The sequence below is a fragment of the Macadamia integrifolia genome, chromosome 3 (genome assembly GCF_013358625.1).
Source record: "Macadamia integrifolia cultivar HAES 741 chromosome 3, SCU_Mint_v3, whole genome shotgun sequence".
Lineage (NCBI taxonomy): Eukaryota > Viridiplantae > Streptophyta > Magnoliopsida > Proteales > Proteaceae > Macadamia > Macadamia integrifolia.
Genome location: NC_056559.1, coordinates 6050708 through 6058154, shown reverse-complemented (window position 1 = coordinate 6058154; position 7447 = coordinate 6050708). Strand labels below are relative to the sequence as shown.

Genomic DNA, 7447 nt, shown 5'->3' with positions numbered 1-7447 from the left:
TTTGTGATCGTATCCATTTATAAAAAACTATTATCCAAATACATCATCATAACAAAAAATAAAATAAAAAAAACCTATCCAAATAGGTTCAAAATTAATCGGATAAGAACATGAAGCTAATATATTTTATGTGAATATGAGGTCAGTATAAACCCACAAGACTAGTCAAACTGAAGGTCTGGATACCCATCGTTAACAAATAAATAAATAAATAACACTTGTTTAATTCGAATTCAATCCATTTAGATACCTAAGTAAAGCTCCCCATCTGGTCCTAGCACTTGTTTGATTCTTTCAGGGGCTCCTTTTAATATGGAATTCTGACCACACTCACTTCCTCAATTTGAATAATCGAACTCCCTTCTGGGTAGAAGTTCAAGCAATGAATGTCGCATTATAGTATTGAGACCAGGGGAGAATGGGTATAAATTCCTGTCTCAAAGAATCAAATATTGGGGTCGTGGCCTGTATATAGTAGCTATCAATTAAAGTTGATTCCTCCTAGCAACTCTGTAAAGATGACAAAATAAATCCAAGAATCAAAACATCCAACTGGAGAGCTATTGACCATCCAAGGTGGTCGACCATTGTGCCTCCCTGGATTAGGAATCAAATGGCTGAGATAATTAGATCCTAGGCTGACCCTCTTCTTGGCCTCCTCCATAGAGAGAATCACCAATCAAAACCACTGAATTGAATTGAATGAAAATCTGTTTCTTATGTGTTTGTATACAACTTCCCAGAGATAAGATTATATACAAAATAGAGCTCCATGAATTACAAGACATCTTAGACCAAGTGTCACTCATACTAAACACAAAAACATCAAGAAATCTGCCACTAGGATAATGCAACACAAGACTTTCTGGTACAATAACAAACAAAACACAAAGAGACTGACAACAGATGAACTGACTGAGGAACATATATGCAGACACAAGAGTAAAAGGACTACCAAAATAGGACTTTTAAACCACAGAACTATGCAAAAATGTTCAACAGCATCCACATTCACTGACTTGTCAATTTTGGAATCTGAAGAATGAGCTTAAGAAGACAATGAACAGCTCCCTTAAATTCTCTGTAAGAGCAACTAAGCACTGTCTGATCATTTTGTAACTTTATGAGGAAAAAAAAAAAACATTTTTCCTGAGTTCAATATCAGTATTCTGAGACATTTAGGCACAGATGATGCAAAATATCACAAGATATTTAACTGTAAACCATGTTGAAGATTGATTTTGACAACAGTAATCAGTTCATCTATGGGGATCATTGCACCCAAGATCAATTCCCAACCATCAATATGTTTCAAAACAATAATGCAAGGCAAAGTGGGTGGGGAAAAGAAGTTCCTTAGATACCCCCGCCCCCCCACCCAAAAAAAAGAGGTTCTGGCAACTTATTTCAATATCAAGTTTCATCAGAGCACTCAAACGCTTAAAAGAACCCTCATCCTTGTTCCAATCAGACAATGAAGAAATGCAAATCAAGGACTGTACCATTAAGATACCTTTTATATGTTCAGCAATGGTTCCAACAAACTCGCTAACAAACTGCAGCACAGAATTTTGATTAATCCAACATGCTGGTTATTTCAACTTCATAAATTTAACCTATACATTTATGCCAGTAGCTTACAATATCAAAATGGTTCACTTTGGGCACCAACCTACACTTGCACCTTGTTCACTCCAAAACTTGCTCAATCACCTGACATTTTCATAGTTGACCGGCAAGCTTATGTTCATATCATCTAAATTTGACACTAAGATTGAATACTCATCAATCTGTCATGCTCGTGCTCATGACCAATCACATGTGATTGTACTAATTAACAGAAAGAGATTTAGACTCACTCAACCACTAAACAATGGAGCACAATAATGGTACAGATATTTATTATCACAATAACCTACAATAGTTAAAGTTATCACCAAGTTGTAACCTCCTGTATCTGAAAACCTTCGATGAGCCTTGTCTTGGTCTTTCAAAACATCATTTCAATAATATGTAAAACTTTATTGGACAAAACTAAGAAAAGGTTAAAAATTTAAGTGCCAAGCATAATGCCTATCATTCTATCTTTGAGATAATATTTGCAATAGGATTAATGGGTGAGAAGGAACAAGAATAAGTTTCTTTGCTTGTCCCATCATTAGTTAAGCCCCTCAAAAGAACGTAGAAAGGCCTAAGAAAATACTCCATATGGACTCCAAATGCTTCAGAAAGGGGTCTAAAATATTGCTTTAGATTCCAATCTCATTGCTTTAACCTCAGTTTGTTACTTGGAAGGATGGAAAACTTTACCAGTTCAAATTCAGAATTCACAGGCAAAAAGAATCTAAGTGGATTCTTGAATAACTTTTTCTTCCATAATATGTGTTAACTCATTTGTATGATTCAAAAGCCTCAACTCTATGGGCTAAAATAAATAAATTGGCGAAAACTTATCTGTGAAATTTTAGTGTAAAAAAATTTTAATTTTATATTTAATAACTTTTAGAAAACAAAGGGGTAATTTTAAAACCTTCAACATAACCAGATATATTATAACAATCACCAAATAAGTGTGGGGAGGAGGAAGAGGAGAGAGATTCAGTTTTAGATTCAATGATTCCAAAACAACTCAAATTTTTTAAATCTGAAATAAACGACTGTTACTTAAGCTGTACAGATCAACTAAGTTAATTGGTTTGCAACTTGCCAAAAAATGGACCTTTAGTCCACAATTAAATCAAAAGGCTTATCTACAACTTTATAATAGCTTCAAGTCTTCAAGAGCTTTTTTCCCAGGTAACCAAGTATTGGTTGTAAACCTTTTCCAGGTGACTCATGAAACAACAAACATAACTTTATAATGGATGGACTAAGGCTCAATCCCCGAATGTAAAGCATCATATGAAATATCATCTCGATATTTCTAATTAGAGAAAATTGCAATTGATGGCTCCATTCACAGAACTTCATGTTTGAATTCGTTCCAGGTGTTCGAAGTGTTCAAAAGCTGAGTTCATCCTTCCAGGTGTTTCAAACCACCAGGATCGCAATTTTGGGCCAAAACCACGTTTCTTTTCTTTGATGTTTGGGCTGAGGCCTGACTTTAAAGAGGTGGTGATGGGAGGGTGGATTGTGGAATGCTAGTGCAAAGGAAGTCCTTAATCCTTTATCTTGCCTAAAATGTCAGTATCCAGAGGGACCTTGTTGATAAACCTATTCAGGATAATCTAGCTCAGCAAGAGAAGAGGCAAAATCTAAATTATCAGTTGCTCTCATGATAGAGGAAAGTTTCTAGAAGCAAAATTCTAGATGTAAATGGCTTCAGTTGGGTGATGGTAGTAATGGTTTTTTCCACGAGGTTGTGATCTTTAGTCAAAATTTATATCATATTTTGGAGAATAGCACAATCACGGATGATCCTAATCAAATTAACGAGGAGGATATGATGCAGATTCTTCACCAAACAAGGCTTGTTTTATTAGGAATAAGTCTAGAATTGGGTTGTATATGTGTTGGGCCTTCAGTCCATGTGGTTTAGAGTGTAATGGGCTACTTTTATGGGTCTAAATTGGGGGCATTAAGGTTGTACACGGAAAAACCTAGTTTGTTGCTTTCTTTCATTAGTTTCCTTTTTAGTTGGGTTCAATTGAAGTTGTTAGTCTCTGTTATTTCATAGGAGTTAAGTAATTCGTTGAGTCAAGTAGTTAGTTTCCTTCTTTCAGCTGGTTCCTAATTTCAGTTTTTAGTAAGTATTGTATTAGAAGACTAAATTAAAGTTTCCTTTTAAGGAACCTTCTATTTTGTAATTCCCTCCCCCATCAACATAATAAATAAAGAGGAGGCTCCTAAAGCTCCGATGATTTTGACAAACTAAATTAATGGCTGCTGCTGTTGTCTTCTCTGCTGAGAACTGGTCTTGTGTTTGATCAAGATTGTGGAGCTGGTGTTCGATCTGGCTGACTCTTTGCAGTGTGAAGCCCAAGAGGTCCTTTTCTTCAAGTTATTTTCTTCTTCATTCCATTACTCAAAGAACTACTACTGCTGTAACTGCCGACAAGTATTTGAATCCATCTCCTTCTCAGTTCTGCCCAGAATTAGAAGGTTTTTAGCCTGTTGCAACCTGTACCTGTACAGCCCCTTTGAACCGTTGGTTTGGGCTGCCCTTTGGATCGAAGAAGCCTCCCATATAAAGAGAGACTCAACCAGGGACCAACCCTGATAGACCACCTGATCTGGAGTTATACAAAATCACTCAAATTTTGTCCTGTAGTAGTTCCTGCAGCCAATACCTGTTATGGATGGTTTGAGACTCATAACAACCCCTATTAGATCCTATTCATCTGTTCACTGATCTGACCAGAGGAGCCCTTCTCTATTGGGATCGATAGCTGTGCTGGTTTCCTACTTGCATATTCTCTTAGTCTGATTTTATACCACTGTTGGTTGGACTGTGAATGTTCTCTGAATAAAGCATCCTGCAGATTGAGAGCTTGATTGACTTGTCTATTGAGCTCTACATTAGGATATTTACTTCTAGAGAAAATATTTGGGACAGATTCAATTGATTGGGGAGGCTAATGTGGAATCTAGGCTACCTAAGGATTAGGCATTAGAATCCCACTCAAAATTCCAGAATCGCAGGGGTAGGATCTGAAATCAGAACTGGTCTTGGGCAGTAACAGAAGATCAGAAATAGCAACTCTCAGATTTAGGAACTCAGAAAATAAGAACACAGATTTGAAACCAGATTTAGAAAATTTCCAAAAATAGAGATTGAACTGAAAAGAGTAACAGAAAACTGAAGATAAACAGGCAGTAGACCAACTAACAGAATATTAGATGATGTACAGCAACATAGAATTGAGAAGGTTCACAACTTACTAGCCACATAGTACAAGGAGTGCAGAGAAAGTGATCTCAGTTATTTGAGACAAAGTAGAAGGTTATGTTAGGCCTCTCACCTAATTGTGGAGGAGGACTCACACAACTCCGGTCTTGGCATTTCACCAAGGCTTCCCTACTGCATCCCACAGTAGAGTAGTTTTGAATCCCACAAAACCATGTTCTGTTCCTCACAGAACTCACAAGCTCAAGGCCAAATTATTTCTCAAATCAATGGTCAGGGGTATGATTCTCTCCTCTTTATATATAACTTCATGGAAACAAACAAAATAGAAAACCCCTATGTATGGTACAAAGAATACCCGACAACTTAAGTGTCTTCAAATTAGAAGCTAGTATAGAACATTACAAAATAGAAACTATTTACTTAATCCTGTATAAGACTTAAAATCCATAATATTTGGTCTTATATAATTGACTCATTACTATAGTCAACCCAAAAATAAAAAGCCCATGGCCCATACAATCCATTGGACTCTCAAAATTACACATATTGGTCCATTCTTGGTCCAGCTTGATGGCTTGGTTTGCTGCTGGCCTTCTTGTCCCCTTTTGAACCACATCAACTCTCCCTTTCTTTCATTTTTTAAGTGGAAAAAATAAAAATAAAAAACACCCAGTGATGCTGAATCAAACCTTCACAATCATCCTTCAGAGGGAAGTAAAATTCAGCAACCATTGACTCTGTTTGCCATCCTCCATGGCTCTGATACCAAGGTGGAATCTAGGCTACCTAAACCCCAATGGGATAGCCAAGTTGGCAAGGGACCTTCGCCTCAGAAAGTGTGTGGTTCTGAGTTCGATTCATCCTACCTCCTTGGGGCAACTCACACGGGGGTGTTTAGTGCTCTTCACTGCTTTCAGTGAAAGTTGAATGGTTCTCATTCAACCTCGGTATGAGCCAGTCCATGCAGTTGTGGGGTCAATATGGGCCCATGGAACTGGTGAGGCAGAAGGCCTGGATACAAATCGTTAACACAACAAAAATAAATAAATAAATAAAAACTAAAAAAATCTAGGCTACCTAAGGATTAGGGTATATAATCCCAATGAAAATTCCAGGATCGCAGAGGGTAGGGATCTGAAACGAGAACTGTCTTTAGAAATAACAGAAGATCAGAATTAGCAACTCTCAGATTTAGGAACTCAGAAAATAAGAAAACAAATTTGAAACCAGATTTCGAAACTTTCCAGAGTAGAAACAAACTCAAGAATATAATTGAAAACAGTAACAGGAAAAAAAAAATTAGTAGACCAACTAACAGAATATTAGATGATACAGAGCAAAACAGAATTGAGAAGGTTTAAAACTAACTAGCCATAGGGTACAAGGAGTGCAGAAAAACTGATCTTCAGTTATTTGAGAAGAAGAAGGATACGGTAGGCCTCTCACCTAACTGTGGAGAAGGAATCCCACCAACTCCAGCCTAGGCATCCCACCAAGGTTTCCCTACAGCATCCCACAGTAGAGTAGTTTTGAATTCCACAAAATCATGCTCCATCTCTCACAGAACTCACAAGCTCATGGCTAAATTATTTCTAAAAACAATCCATGGCTATGATCCCCTAATCTTTATTTATAACTTCATGGAAACAGGCAAAATAGGAAACCCCTCTACAAAATACTTTACAATTCAAGTTTTTCTTCAAATTAGAAGCTATTCTAAAACATTACAAAATAAAAACTATTTAATTATTCCGTATAGAACTTAAATCCCTAATATTTGGGATTATAGAATTGGTCCAGTACAATTTACAATAGTAAACAAAAATATAAACCCATGGCCCATTCATTGGACACTCAAAATTACACATATAAGTCCATTCTTCGTCCAGTTTGATGGCCTGATTTTCTGCTGGCCTTCTTATTCTTTTGAACTGCATCAGAGGTAGTACTAACAATGTTGCTATAAGAAGAGTTTTGATTGAGGATCAGGCTAGAGATCCTTGTTGTAGCTGAACAGAAAAGGAAATCAAATGGGCGGTTTTTTCTCTCTAGAACCAGGAAGGCTCCAGAATTGGATTGGATTGTTTTAATGCATTCTTCAGCAAGCTCATCTGAATGAGATAGGTATGGAGTTGATTGATGCAGTCTGGTGGTTTTTTTGCTAGTTCTACTTTGCCTTAGTTGGTTAACTCAACATTTTTTATGTTTGATTCCAAAAGAAAGCAATTTTTCTAATTTTCTTGGGTATCAAACTATTGCACTTTGCAATATTCTTTATAAAATAATGATAAAAGTCATGTCTAATAGGCTGCAGCTGGTTATTTGGAATTTGGTGTTGGGGGGGGGGGGTGTGGGTGGGGAGACAATCAGTGTTTATGATATGATGCTAGTTCCAACAGGATCAAAGGTGCAGAATACACTTCAGGATGTTGATTGGAGACTTGGCCCTGCTGTGTCTATGAAATTAATGGAAGCATGGCAGCAGTTTCCTAATATCCAAAGCTTTCAACCTTCGGATCCCTATATCATGATTTGAAAAGGTAAGGCTTCTGGCCTCTTTACTACTAGGTCACCATGGGTAGTTCATCATAAGATTGC

The 7447-nt window shown here is 37.0% G+C and overlaps 1 long non-coding RNA gene across 1 annotated transcript; it reads right to left on the bottom strand.

Moving 5' to 3' along the window:
• Positions 1-677: 677 nt before the first annotated feature.
• On the bottom strand, positions 678-7137 carry LOC122073449. The gene is made up of 2 exons (XR_006138790.1): positions 1642-7137; positions 678-1556 (listed from the first exon to the last, which is right to left on the bottom strand). It is a non-coding gene; the product is annotated as an uncharacterized LOC122073449 (long non-coding RNA).
• Positions 7138-7447: the final 310 nt, after the last annotated feature.